Source organism: Pinus tabuliformis, chromosome 1_1, assembly GCF_031772625.1.
Source record: "Pinus tabuliformis cultivar Carrire ecotype Pingquan chromosome 1_1, CPIR1, whole genome shotgun sequence".
In the NCBI taxonomy this organism is placed as follows: domain Eukaryota; kingdom Viridiplantae; phylum Streptophyta; class Pinopsida; order Pinales; family Pinaceae; genus Pinus; species Pinus tabuliformis.
In genome coordinates, this window is record NC_142297.1 from 352,444,260 (window position 1) to 352,457,224 (window position 12,965).

The following is a 12,965-nucleotide window of genomic DNA, read 5'->3' on the forward strand; positions in this document are numbered from 1 at the left end:
GTTGGAAATACTGAGAGGGGGGTGAACCAGTGTTTCTTTTCAATTGTTATTATTATCAGTTTAGATTCTTCATAATTTAATCAAAGAAATGATTTTATTAATTATAGAAAAGGATTGAATACAATAACTGATGAATCTTGCCAACCACCAACTTGGACTTTGATGAGCCTCGACCTCTAGGGCTTCGACACTTTCTTATCAAGGCATCAACCCCAAGGACACCAATCCTATGTTTGCCAAGCACCAACTTGGCCTTTCCAAGGCACCAACCCCAAGGGCTCCAACCCTATAGCTTTTCTTTTTCGAGGTATGTTTGGTTGTATTCCATTGCTCCAAAGTCTTCTTCACTAAGCCCTGTCTATGTAGTCTTTGCAACAGGTCGCGGTCTACACTTCTACAGATTCATTACAAGTTTGAGCCTTTCAAAGATTAACCCAGTCAAAGAATTTATTTTCCCGCTCGATCTTTGGCTTCCTTCTTTTCCCGCTCGACCTTCGGCTTTCTTCTTTTCCGCTCGACCTTCGGCTTCCTTTCTTCTGTCCCTTCAAGTTCACGAGTTGTGAACTGTCTCTTCTTATCTATGATAGATGCCCAATTCACCTACTTGAAGTGAAGTGTTTTAACTTGTATTTATACGAGTCTCACCAATAACCAAAAGACACGTTCATTGGGAGGAGAGGCCGACTTATGAGGTCACATATTAAGAAAATATATCAGAGGGGCCTTTTTGTTAATATTCATCCAATTATATCATAGACTTGTTTATTTACAGAAATCACATAGGAGAGGCTATACCCACATGGAGGTCCCACATGCCACGTCATTCCTTTAATCCCGCAATCGCAACTTTCATGAAAATTGGAGGTTTTACAAGTGTGCACATGCTCTGTCTTCCGATATTACATTGTTGATGCCCCTACTTCTGACGGAGCGAATGCGATATTCAATAACCTGTTTCTGATAGATCAGTTGGGTCCACAAGTCTATCACAATCAGAGGTTTTACATGTCATCCCTTTAAAACTTGTGATTCAACGGATGCGATATTACATTATGTTATAGTGGTGCAGTCGGGTCTGCAATAATATCGCAATCGCAGTTTTTAACGTGACATCCCTTTATAACTTGCGATATTGTACTAAGACATGTTATAATGGGCAGTCGAGTCCGCAATACATATCGCAATCGGAGTTTTAATGTGACAAGCCTTCATCACTTGCGACGCAAAGCTTCTGATACGGCGGATGCGATATTAATTAGGGTGTGTTGTAATAGGACCATCAAGTCCGCAATGCTCTTCCGATATCGATGTTTTCTTCCTTTCGACTCTTACTCTTGGCTTGGCTTTCCTGTGGCTTCTCGTTCCTGTGATTTCTGATGGCTACTCTTTGATGACTTCCGATTGCTCTTCTTCCGATAGCTCTTCCTTTGAATTTTGATAGCTCTTCTTTGATGGCTCCTGTTATTGACTTCCAATGGCTTCCTTGATGCCTTTCCTTCTTGGCTTCTTGCTCCTGTTACGTCACGGATCTGCTTCTCCTTGGCTTCACATCATTATTAAGTATCCCAAAATATTGCCATATTGACATCAATGACAATCTAGATCAACGCAAATAATTGATACTCTTACGAAGACAAGCTATAAGGCTTGTGGTATTGACTTCCCAAATTGAAAGGAAGTCTAGAATTTCCTTTGGATTTGAGAGGGAGTAAAGGAGTCCCCTTGAATAGGAGGAAGGATCTATTCCCCAATCAAAAAGGAAATAGGGCTATCCTCTCTAGTTGAGAGGGAGTGATGATAGACATCACATGTGCATTTTCTTCTTCATTATCATGCACTTGACTAGGAATAACAATTGTAAGTCTAAGTGAAGGTAATGAAGAGAGAATAGTGGAGGATTGAATAGGCGTTGGTGCTTTCCTTGAGGATGGACAATCCAAGATAGGTAAGGTACCAACAGTCTTTGAAAATGAGATAAGTATCCAAGATAAGAGTGGTTGAAGAGGACCGATATTCTTTGAGGATTCGGGATTAGGAATCCAAGATAGGGAAAGTCCTAAAAGGACATACCTTGTAAACATTTGAATGGGGTATGTGCCTTATAGAGCTAGTGCGATATCTCGCATAAAGCCTCCCAACATAATACTGTTGAATGAAATAGAACTTGTATAGTTAGGCCTCAGAGACAGTGTTGGTCATAATGTCGATGCTTACAGTTGGCTTATCAATCTGATTCTTCTTATGAGAACTCTCAAGTCTAAGAATGATGTTGTATTGGTAGTACAATTATGAATGCCTCCCTAGTTAAGAGGGAGTGCTAGAAAAGTAACTAGTTTCGGTCTTCATAATTGTATAAGAAAAAGAAAAAATTATTATTTTAAAGCATGGGTTTTATGCTTTTTATTGATGGTCTTCTAGGTAAAAGCATGTTCTTCATGCCTCAGGGTTTGTTAGGCCATAGGATTTATTGTCATGAGTCAAGAAAGTCAACATCATGTTTATAAGACCCTTCCAGGCAAAATATATCTTGTAAAAGAATTTATTTTGACTCTATAAAGTCCTAGAAACCTCCAAAGTACAAGTCAGCCCTAGCAGCTTCAAGTCGGCCTAAAGGAGGGAATACAACCACTTGGAAAGGCTATATAAAGGAGAAGATTTGACCTCATTTGGAACTCATCATCTCACAAGTTCGATCTCAAGAGAAGAAGTTTGATCTAAAGCTAAAAGAGGCAAGAAAGGAGGAGCAAAGGTCTAGAAGGCCAAAGGAATCCAAGAAGTCAAGGAGAAACTTGTTTTTGGGCGTTATCTCTCTCACACGTGCGAAATTCTAAGGATTCTACAGCTACAAAGGAGGTCGAAATTGCAAGTTCGAGTTGCAATAGGATGAGTTGCAGTATCAAGTTGTTAGGAGAAGGAATATTTTGTCTTGACCTTGGAAGGATCTGACTTGCTCAAAGAAGGATCTCTTGAAGAAGTTGGATTAAAGTTTTTGTAGCAGCTACAGGGCCAAAGTTGCAAGACAATGTTGCGGGGTCGAAATTGCAGTTAGAAGTTGGTTGATGTAGGATTGAGTTGTGTCGATCTAATTTTCTTGGAAGGGCTGACTTGGTACTTAGAGGAGGACTTGGTCTAGGGTTTGGGTCCTTCTTGTCTCATTTGAAGCAAATTCAATAAGAGAAGAGTTTTCTGGGTTTTCCCCTTGGAGGAGTTTTGCCCTGGCTTGGAGCCTAATATCTATGTTCGTTGTCTTTACTATTTTTTCTCTTGATATTTATTTGATGATAAGGATCTAATAAAAGAACAAAATAAGAAGAATAAATGTTCACAAACAAGTATTAAGGTTAAGGAAAATTGGAATTAATAGTTGCCATACTACATTTTCCAACAATTATGACAGTGACGCACAAAAGTGATATCTTCAGTGATGTATGGCAGTGTTTTTATGACAATGATATATGGTATGTTAGTGATATATGATAATGATCTTATGACATTATGATATATGGCAATGATATCTTCAGTGTGACGTATGGCAGTGATACTTGTGCTCTTGACAATGATATGACCGTGACACGTGCTCCTACTTGAGTCAGATATCTACGCTTTTGTGACAGAGATATGGAGGCAGCCCTTACAATTTCATTTATTGATCAGAGGTGTTGTGGAATGCTTGTTAACACCTCAATGGAAGGCTTGTCTGTTGCCTTCTTATGAGGATTCCGCATGATCCAGGGTTGCCCCTAGGAGGCCTAACGTGATTGATGTTGAAATACTTATGTCTCATTATAATTGTAAAATGTATCTCAGTTGAACATTAGATGAATATCTAAAGAAGATGAAGAATTGATTTTGGGGTTTCCCCATTGTGGGGTTTTGCCCTAGTCTTTGACGTAAATCTTGGTGTCTCTATTGTGTATGTTTTTCTTCTAATATTCATTATTGTTATGCTACATTGTTGATGTTAATGTTCTCTCCATATAACTGTTTATGATGATATGAAGCGAATGTAATGTGTAAATTGCTAAGAAACCAAATTCGTTCCCATGGCCCCATGTGTCCCGAATCAGACACAATTTAGTGGGACACATGTCCTCCGGATCATGTCCAATCGTGTCCCAATTGCAGGACACGTGTCTTGCTTTTTTGACCTTCGCATGCCCATAAACGACCAATTTGGGCCATTCTAACATCACAATACTCATTCTCTCTTGTTGTGGGCTTTCTATGGGTGTGAGAGAGCGAAGAGCAAAGGGTGTGGGAGCACTTTGGATGTGACTCGAGCAACAGGTAAGTACATTTTCTCTTTATTTTTTTGCATTTTTATTACAATAGTTTGCACGTGCATTTGTTTTACAAATTTGTGTTCTCTGGTTTATTTCACCTACTTGTTTAACTACTAACAAGTTATTTAACCATATAAACACTGAAATAAACACAATAGAGTCTCAACCATCTACAGATCAACAACTGAAAGAAATAGCAAACACACAAGTGACACCATTATTTTTGGACAATTGTCCCTAGAAAAACCCAATTTGGGAAAACTGGTGCAGCAGTTCTGAGGGTTTTATTATTAAGCAGTTTTTCTAAGTAAACTGGGTGCTAAACTAGCTCACCCGACAAAGAAAATAATCTAACAGTAATACATCTCTATTCGAAAGTAGATATTCTAAAAGTTTGCCCCACAAAACCCTCTCCAGCACAATCTAAAGCTCAACATCAGCCCTCCAGGCCTCTGCGTCAGCCTGAAACCCTCTACGTCAGCCTTTTGAGGCTTTTTGCAGCCTCTCTGGCCCTCTGTGTCACTCTTGCAGCCTCTGCATGGATGACACGGGCCCTTCTGGCCTTTGCGCAGTCTCTACTGCCTCTGCGTGGCTTCCTCTGGCTCTACACCTACCTCTCTGCTCTCCGATGGTCTTCCGGCACTATCTTTGCCTCGTACTCACTGCTCCTTATTGCAAACTGGTCACTAATTAAATTTCACTTAGCAAACCCCGCTCTAGAATATTGAATGATTGATCACTCTTGTGTGTTCTCCAACTGAACCTCAAGCCTCCTCTTATACATTTCCTGTTGGTCCTTTAATGGCCGAGATTACATCTCTAATCAATGGCTAAGATTAGATTTGGCTTCATCCATGTCAACCTTCTAACCCAATTTTATATTAATACCCATTAATATTTTATTTTTCCTAAGTTTAGACTTAGGAACTCCATTAAAATATTAATTATTTTAATATCTTTGTAGCTGCATAGAATCTACCCAAACCATTTCTAGGTCTTGGAGATCTCATGTATTTTAGCCTCTCCACCAATTTTCATGGCTAGAGTACATCCGATGCTACCCCAAATCAACAATTTGTGCATTTTTTCTTTTTTTTACAACATTCATGGCTCAATCAAGGGCAACAGGGAAGGGGCAAAGGAAGGGAAGAATGTCCCCATTGGAGATGCCCCTCCTCTTCCAATTTAATCAGGGTCTGCAAGTGTTCACTCTATTGCAAGTGGGGCTGCAACAGCAGCTTCAAATGTTGAGGGAAGACAGCAGCCTCAAGATAACAAATATCCCTTGTGGAAATATGTCACAAGAGAGCAAAGACCAGGCAACAAGATAAAGGGAGGAGGTTGTTGGCATTATGACACAGGTTTGGCACTATGACACAGGTGTTGTCTTGATGGCAACTCACTTAGATGACAGATCACAGTTTAGGCTCTTAGAATGAAGGAAAAAGAGATATATGTAGGTTCCTCTTAACCAAGCCGCGTATACACGCAGGATCGCCTATCAAAAAGCGTGTATGCGTATGCACGCACTTTCACGCAAGGAAAAGCACGTACATGTGGGAAACTTGTTTTTGGTCCATGGTTTTTGGTCCTTGGTATTTAGACCTATGGTTTTGGACCATGGTATCTCATCCGAAGTGTTGAACCCAGGTATTTGGACCCAGGTATTGGTTCTAAGTCTAAGTTGCAGGAAACGTGGGCAGGGGGTCCGTTTCCCTAGGGGAAACGAAACGAAACTCGTTTCCCCGTACCGTACGGCCTGGAAACGCGTTTCCGGCCGTACGGCCACGTTTCCCGAAACGGAAACGTGGCCGTGCGGCCGGAAACACGTTTCCAGGCCGTACGTGCCACGTTTCCCCAAAAAAACACTTGTTTTTTAATTTATTTTTTTTTTAATTTGTTTTTAATTTTTTTTAGGGTTTCCAGGTAGTTCTAGAAACCTATTCTAAAGTTATAAAAGAGCAGCTTGGCTCATATAATGTAAATGTATCATTCATGCTTTATGATTGCACATATATATAATAATAATTTTTAAATATTTTTAATATATATATATTTTCCAAAAATTTGGGGAGGTCGCGTTTCGTTTCACTTCCCGTTTCGGAAACTCGTTTCCGTTTCCCCGTTTCGTGCAACTTAGTTCTAAGTGGTTTTGGACCATGGTATTGAGCAAGGCCTAAGACTATAAAAGGGGAAGGAGATCATTAGGCCAAGGCACTCAAGGATTGAATATCTTATGAAGAGCAAGAACTAGAATACTGGTCATTGGGTTCTGGTGCATAGCTGGATCTGAACCAAGGAGTATCCTGAGCGCTAGAAGAAGGATAAGTTCTATTGATGGGTCAAGATCTTAAGGCTTGAATAAAAGTATCTTTGTGTGATTTTGATCTATTATATTTGGCGCATGACTTGATCTATAAATCTGATAATCTGGAAATAACTGATGTCTGAATAATTGAAAAGGGTAAATTATCTTTTATAGATTTGTACGCAGGTTAGGCATAGCAAAGGCATGTATACACGTTGGTTCGGTAATTCAAGACAGCGTATACGCAGGTTTGCCTTAATACAGAAGCGTATGCACGCAGGTTCTTCATGTTGAAGTAGTGTACGTCTCATAAAATATGTGTTAGCTACTTCTGTTTATTGTTGTAGTGTTCTGGGTTCAGGATTGGTTTTTGGTTACTGTTACTATATTCTGGTTAGAGCATTTAGAGAAGTGATTGATTGATCCAGTTTTGGTTGGTGCAAAAGGGATTGATTGATGCAGATACATTTGATGTTTGATTGATGTTATTTATGGATCTAGTCTAAAAATTTATGGAACGTGGTCCCTGGAAGAAAAGAGAAGGTTGTAGCCTTCTGTAGGTCAGCACCTACGTACTAGTACATCAGCTAGTACAAGAGCTAAGGGCGTTGTAGCTCCCTTCCAGGAGAAGCTGGAGAACGAGAGAAGGTTGTAGCCTTCTGCAGATAGAAGCCTACGTACTAGTATAAGACTGCACCAGTACAGAAATATTGTAAAAAGATGTTTCTTACTAAAAGAAGATAGGGACGAATTGCAGCCGGTGGTTTTCACCCACATTGGGTTTCCACCTTATATCTTGTGTTCATGTGTGTGATTGCCTATACTGTTTACTGCACTTGATTACTGTTTTATGGTTTTGATATGCAGATTAAGATCAGCTAACTAAATCAGAGGTCTGCAAGATATACGCGGTTTTCTCTAAACATAGTTGCATATATACGTAGATTTAATTAACAGAAGTAGCGTATATCAATTTGTTTATGGAAATGAAAAATTTGTTAAATTGTCAATACTAATTCCCACCCCCCCCCCCACCCTCTCAATATTATTTCCAACAAAGGCAATGTTGCTTGAAAATGAAATTATTGCAAAACTCATTTCATGAGCACATATTTCCATGTGAAAGCTCATTTGTTGGCTTTACCAAGTTGTGGAATTGCAACATGTACACAGGTGTCTTTAGCTAAGAGGAAGGAAATGGAAAAAGAGGCCAATGTTGGTATGGAAAAGGTGGCTGCAACATCTAAAAAAACGAGGACCCCCTTCCATTCTTGAGGGAAAGCAGTAAGAAATTTCCATTTGAGAGTTCTCGTGGGGGACAAGCAGCAAAAAGAAAGGCAATGGCACTTGGTCCAATGGAAAAGATTTTTCAGAAAGAGAAACGGGAAGAGCTTGATCTCACCATTGCATTTTTTTTCTATCAAAACTTCATATCCTTTAATGTTGCACGCTCACCTTTATTTATTGAGATATGTTGAGCTCTTACTCAAGCGACTCCATCAAGGTATGTGCCTCCTGGGTTAGAGAAGCTTAGAAACACACTGTTGACGAAGACAAAGAAAGAGGTGGACAAAATGCTTGAGCCTATTAAATCATCATGGCCAACATCTAGGGTAGCATTGTTTCTGATGGATGGACAGATCCAGCACACCACCCACTCATCAACTTCATAGTGTCTTCCTTGAATGGTCCAATTTTCTTGAAATTAGTGGATACAATTGGACAATAGAAGGATGCACAATATATGGGTGAGTTGTTTATTAAATTTATTGAAGATGTAGGTGTTGATTCTTGTGTGCAAATCATTACAGATAATGCACCTGTTTGCAAGGTTTGTGGCGTTATTGTGGAAGCTAAATATCCACAAGTATTTTGGACACCTTGCATTGTCCATTCTTTGAATTTAGCACTTAAATCTATTGCTTCTGGTGTGCTTTGGATTGGAAGCATTACTGAGGATGTGCGCCATATCCGCAACTTTGTACGAAATCATACAAATGCCCTCCCTATCTACAAGAAGTACACCAATCTATCATTGTTGAAAATTGTAGATACACAGTTGTCTCTTCATTCATCATGTTGAAGAGGTTGAGGGAAGTCAAGGCCGCTCTTGGGGCCATGGTTATTTCAAAGTTTTAGTCTTTTTGGAGAAAGACAAATCAAGTAGCCTCAAAAAGAGTGAAGGACAAACTGTTAGATGATGTTTGGTGGGAGAGGGTAGATATACTTATTCAAATCATGGACCCTATCATTTCTTTGCTTCAATTTGGAGATACATACCAACCCATCCTAGGAGAGGTTTATGAGAGATGGCATTCCATGATTGAGTCTGTGTGGAGCATTATTTAAATTTTACAGAGTCAGTGCCCTGAGTATGAGACATCATCAGAGACCCTATTCACCACCATACATGATATTCTTATCAACAGATGGGACAAGAATTGCACACATTTACATTGTTTGGCTCACTAATTGAACACAAAATACTACAGCCATGAGTGGCAACTGTTGGCATTATGATATAGGTGTTGTCCTTGATGGCAACTCACTCAGATAAAAGATCACAAAACAGTAGGTTAACAGCAAAGAATTACAGATCAGACTACAAAGAATGAAGAAAAAGAGGTATACGCAGGTTCACCTTGACCAAGGTGCGTATACACACAGGTTCACTAAAACAAGTAGCATATACGTACACACGCACTTTCACAAAAGGAAAAGTGTGTATATCTTGGAAAACTAAGTTTTTGGTCCAAGGTATTTGGTCCATGGTATTTTGATCCATGGTATCGATCAAAGCTATCTGGTTCGAGGTATTGACCCTAGGTATTTGGTCCAAAGTATTGGTCCTAAGTGGTTTTGGTCCATGGTATTGAGAAAAGCCTAAAACTATAAGAGGAGAAGATCATTAGGCCAAGTGTGCAAGCATCAAATATCTAATGAAGTGTGAAGATCTAGTATGCAGGTTATTGGCTTATGGTGTTGTGTTTGATCTGAACCAGGGATGAACCTTAGCGATTGATGGATCGGGATCTTAAGGCTTGAAATGAATTATCTTTATATGGTTTGATCATGTTTATTTTATATCTGAATACTAACACGTGTTGTTCTGTAAATATTATGATCTCGGTATAACTGAAGTCTGGAATAGCTGCAGAATTATGAATTAATATTTGCAGATGTATACGTTGGTTGGCTTTGAGAAAAGCGCATATACACGCAGGTTCGACACAAGAAACTAGTGTATACCTTATAAAGTATGTTTCAGTTGTTTCTGTTTGCTATTGCAGAGTTTTGGGTTCTAGTTTGGGTTCTGGTCACTGTATTCTGGTGACAGTATTCTGAATGATCAGATTGATGGGTTGTCAAAGTGATTGGTTGGTTCCAAGAGTGATTGGTTGATGCAGATGTATTTGATGATTGAATTACAGTTATGATGGTGTTGATGGATCCAGTCTGAAAATTTATGAAACGTGGTCCTTGGAAGAAGAAAGAAGGTTGTAGCCTTCTGTAGGTCGCAGCCTACGTACTAATAAACATATCGGCTAGTACAAGAGTTATGGGGTTGTAGCTCCCTTCCAGTAGAAGCTGGAGAACAAGAGAAGGTTGCAACTTTCTACAGGTAGAAGCCTGCGTACTGGCATAAGTCTGCACTAGTACAAAATTGTAAACAGATTTTCTTATTATTAAAAGAAGACAGAGACGACATCAGCAGGTGAGTTTCACCCACATTGGGTTTCCACCTTATATCTTGGTGTTCATGTGTGTTGCTTATGTGTGATTCTTTATTTTGCTTTTACTGCGCTATCTAATAAATCTCTGAATACTGATTAAAGTTCAATGCATGATAAATTGGGTAAATCAAAAGTTCTCTACATATATGTTGGTTGCTTTAAGTACAGTCGTGTATACACACTAGTTCACTTAGCTGAAGTAGCATATACAGATCTGTTTGGAAAATTAAATTATTGATCTGATAACACTGATTCACCCCCCTCTCAGTATTATTTCCAACACTCACATGGATGGAGAAATTTCACAGGAGAGGAAAGTTGCAGTGAGGAGGATTTTTCAGGATAGAACATCCCTTGATGAGGTGGAGCATGCCTTTGCAGAGTTTCCCACTGGCACTGGTTGATTTGTAGGATATGATGTGATTAGAGACAAGGGGGCTAAGAAGCCCTATTCTTGGTGGGCAACTCATGGGGCAACAAGCCCTCCTCTATAGCAGTTAGCCATGAGGCTCTTTTCTCAGGTGACTTCATCCTCTTGTTGCGAGAGGAATTGGAGCACATGTGGGAATTTGTATAGTTGCAAGAAGAGTAGGCTGGAGCAGTCCAGGGCAAAGACAATGGTGTATGTGCACACCAACCTTCGTCTTATTTATAGGCAGAGGGATGAGTGGTTGAAGGGAATGACAAAGATGTGGGATGTCTTTCCTGATGATATGGTTTTGGACAGCAATGTTGAGTTGGCATTGGCCAACATGAATCTTAATGAGGCAGTGTTAGAGCCTATCACTTTTGATGATGGTGATACTATAGAGGGGTCATCCTCCACACCAGCAGATGCAGAGATGACATTGGATATAGAGGAGGAGGATGCAGCAGAGGAGAGTAGTGGTGACCATGATGATGAGTATAGTGATGCTGATTTTGATGATGAGGATTGATGACTCATGAGCTACCTATTGCCTTCAGGCTTGTATTTGTTTTGTATTTGCTATTTCTATTTGCCATTGGCATTTCTACTACCTATGTAACACTGTACACATTTTGATTTTGATGACTTAATGAGAAAACTACAGTATCTTGTTTTTTTTCTATTGGATCATTGATGAGTATGTATTATAATTTATGATTTATCATATTTATGTCACAATGTATTTGTATCCATACTGTTACTTTGTAAAACTTACATCTAGATGAAGATCTATGTTTGAATCAATGAATTTGTATCATGAATGAGAATTTGTGTAAGAAATATCTAATTTTTTATTATATATATAATGTGTCCTGCTCCGGGGGGTCAATGTGTCCGTGTCCGACACTTGAAATCTTTTGTGTCCTGTGTCCCCGTGTTAGGTGACTTAGGTAAATTGTTGAAAAATTCAGAAATGCAATTATCTACAGCAGAGAACTATCTAGCTCTAAAATTAACAGTATTTTATGCCGCAAATTGGCTGGAACAGTGGCACATATCAGCATCATAACCCAGCGGGAAACCAAACTAAGTGAAGTGAGCCAAGAATTTGAGGAGTTGTTGAATACAAAGAAGTTGTACTCCAATATCTTCATTAATGTACCTGCTAGAGACAACTATAGATCCTACTAACCAGCACATTGCCCTGAACTCACTCCTAGTTTCACTGAAGAAGGTGTCACTGCTCTCCCAGGGCACAACGGAATACCACATAATCATGGAAAGTCATCCATACAAGACAAAATGATTGCATCAAACTGTGGAGTCCAGGTGGCATACCTTCGGGACATTGTGATGTTCTCAATTGGATATCCAACCAGAGTGTAACAGATGTCAACCTTACTCCTGAAAGTTTCAAATATTTTCCCTTATTATATCTGTAAATTACAGGAAGCTTAAATGTCGTAACTGACCTCAGAGGAGCCCAACAGTCATAGGAAGCAGTTACTAACTTAATCTATAATGTTGTAAAACTCTTTGTAAAAATTGTTGCAACTTTTATAATTTTGTTGATATAACTTGCCACCAAAGATTGGAAGCTGATTGGCCAATAATATATAGAAGCCTTTGAAGGCCATTGATGAAGTTCCACTTCACATGCATGGTGTCTGTGTTTCTAGCTACTCTTAAACAATTCATTTATGTATGTATCTGTGAGATATATTACTGCTAGTTCTTAGGTTAATCTGGAAACTGGTTTGTAATTTGAAATTTTCTCTCTTGTGGTTTCAGTTCTGTAGCTTTCTATATTGAGTAGTTGTTGGTTCAGGATCTTACTATTCTGTATTTTGTTCTAATAAGTTAAGTGTTCAATGTTGTCCAGGATATCAGCGAATTGTTTCCTTGACTGTACATTTGTGTTGTTTTCCTCTCATTGCTTCCATTTTCTGATCTATCTTTCCCTTTAGATAAGTTAGAATAGTTGCATTTCTACATTTAGAATAGTTGCTAGATTGATAGGTGCACCCACCACTCCAACAATCACACACTTAACAGCACCCACACACAACCGGCAATGGTTACCTGGCCACAATCCGGATGGGTCTCTTATCCCAAATGGTGTGAGGTCTAATTGGGACCTCATACTGGATAGAACCCCTTAACTGTTGTAGAGTCATTTTCCCTTGTCAACACAACCTTTTCATAATTAAGGTAAGAGCTTCGACACATTC

The 12,965-nt window shown here is 39.3% G+C and overlaps 1 protein-coding gene across 2 annotated transcripts in view; it reads right to left on the reverse strand.

The window, feature by feature from the left end:
• USP (UDP-sugar pyrophosphorylase) overlaps window positions 1-12,965 on the reverse strand; it is a 285,855-nt gene that overhangs the window by 107,496 nt on the left and 165,394 nt on the right. The gene's annotated exons all lie outside the window — the stretch shown is intronic.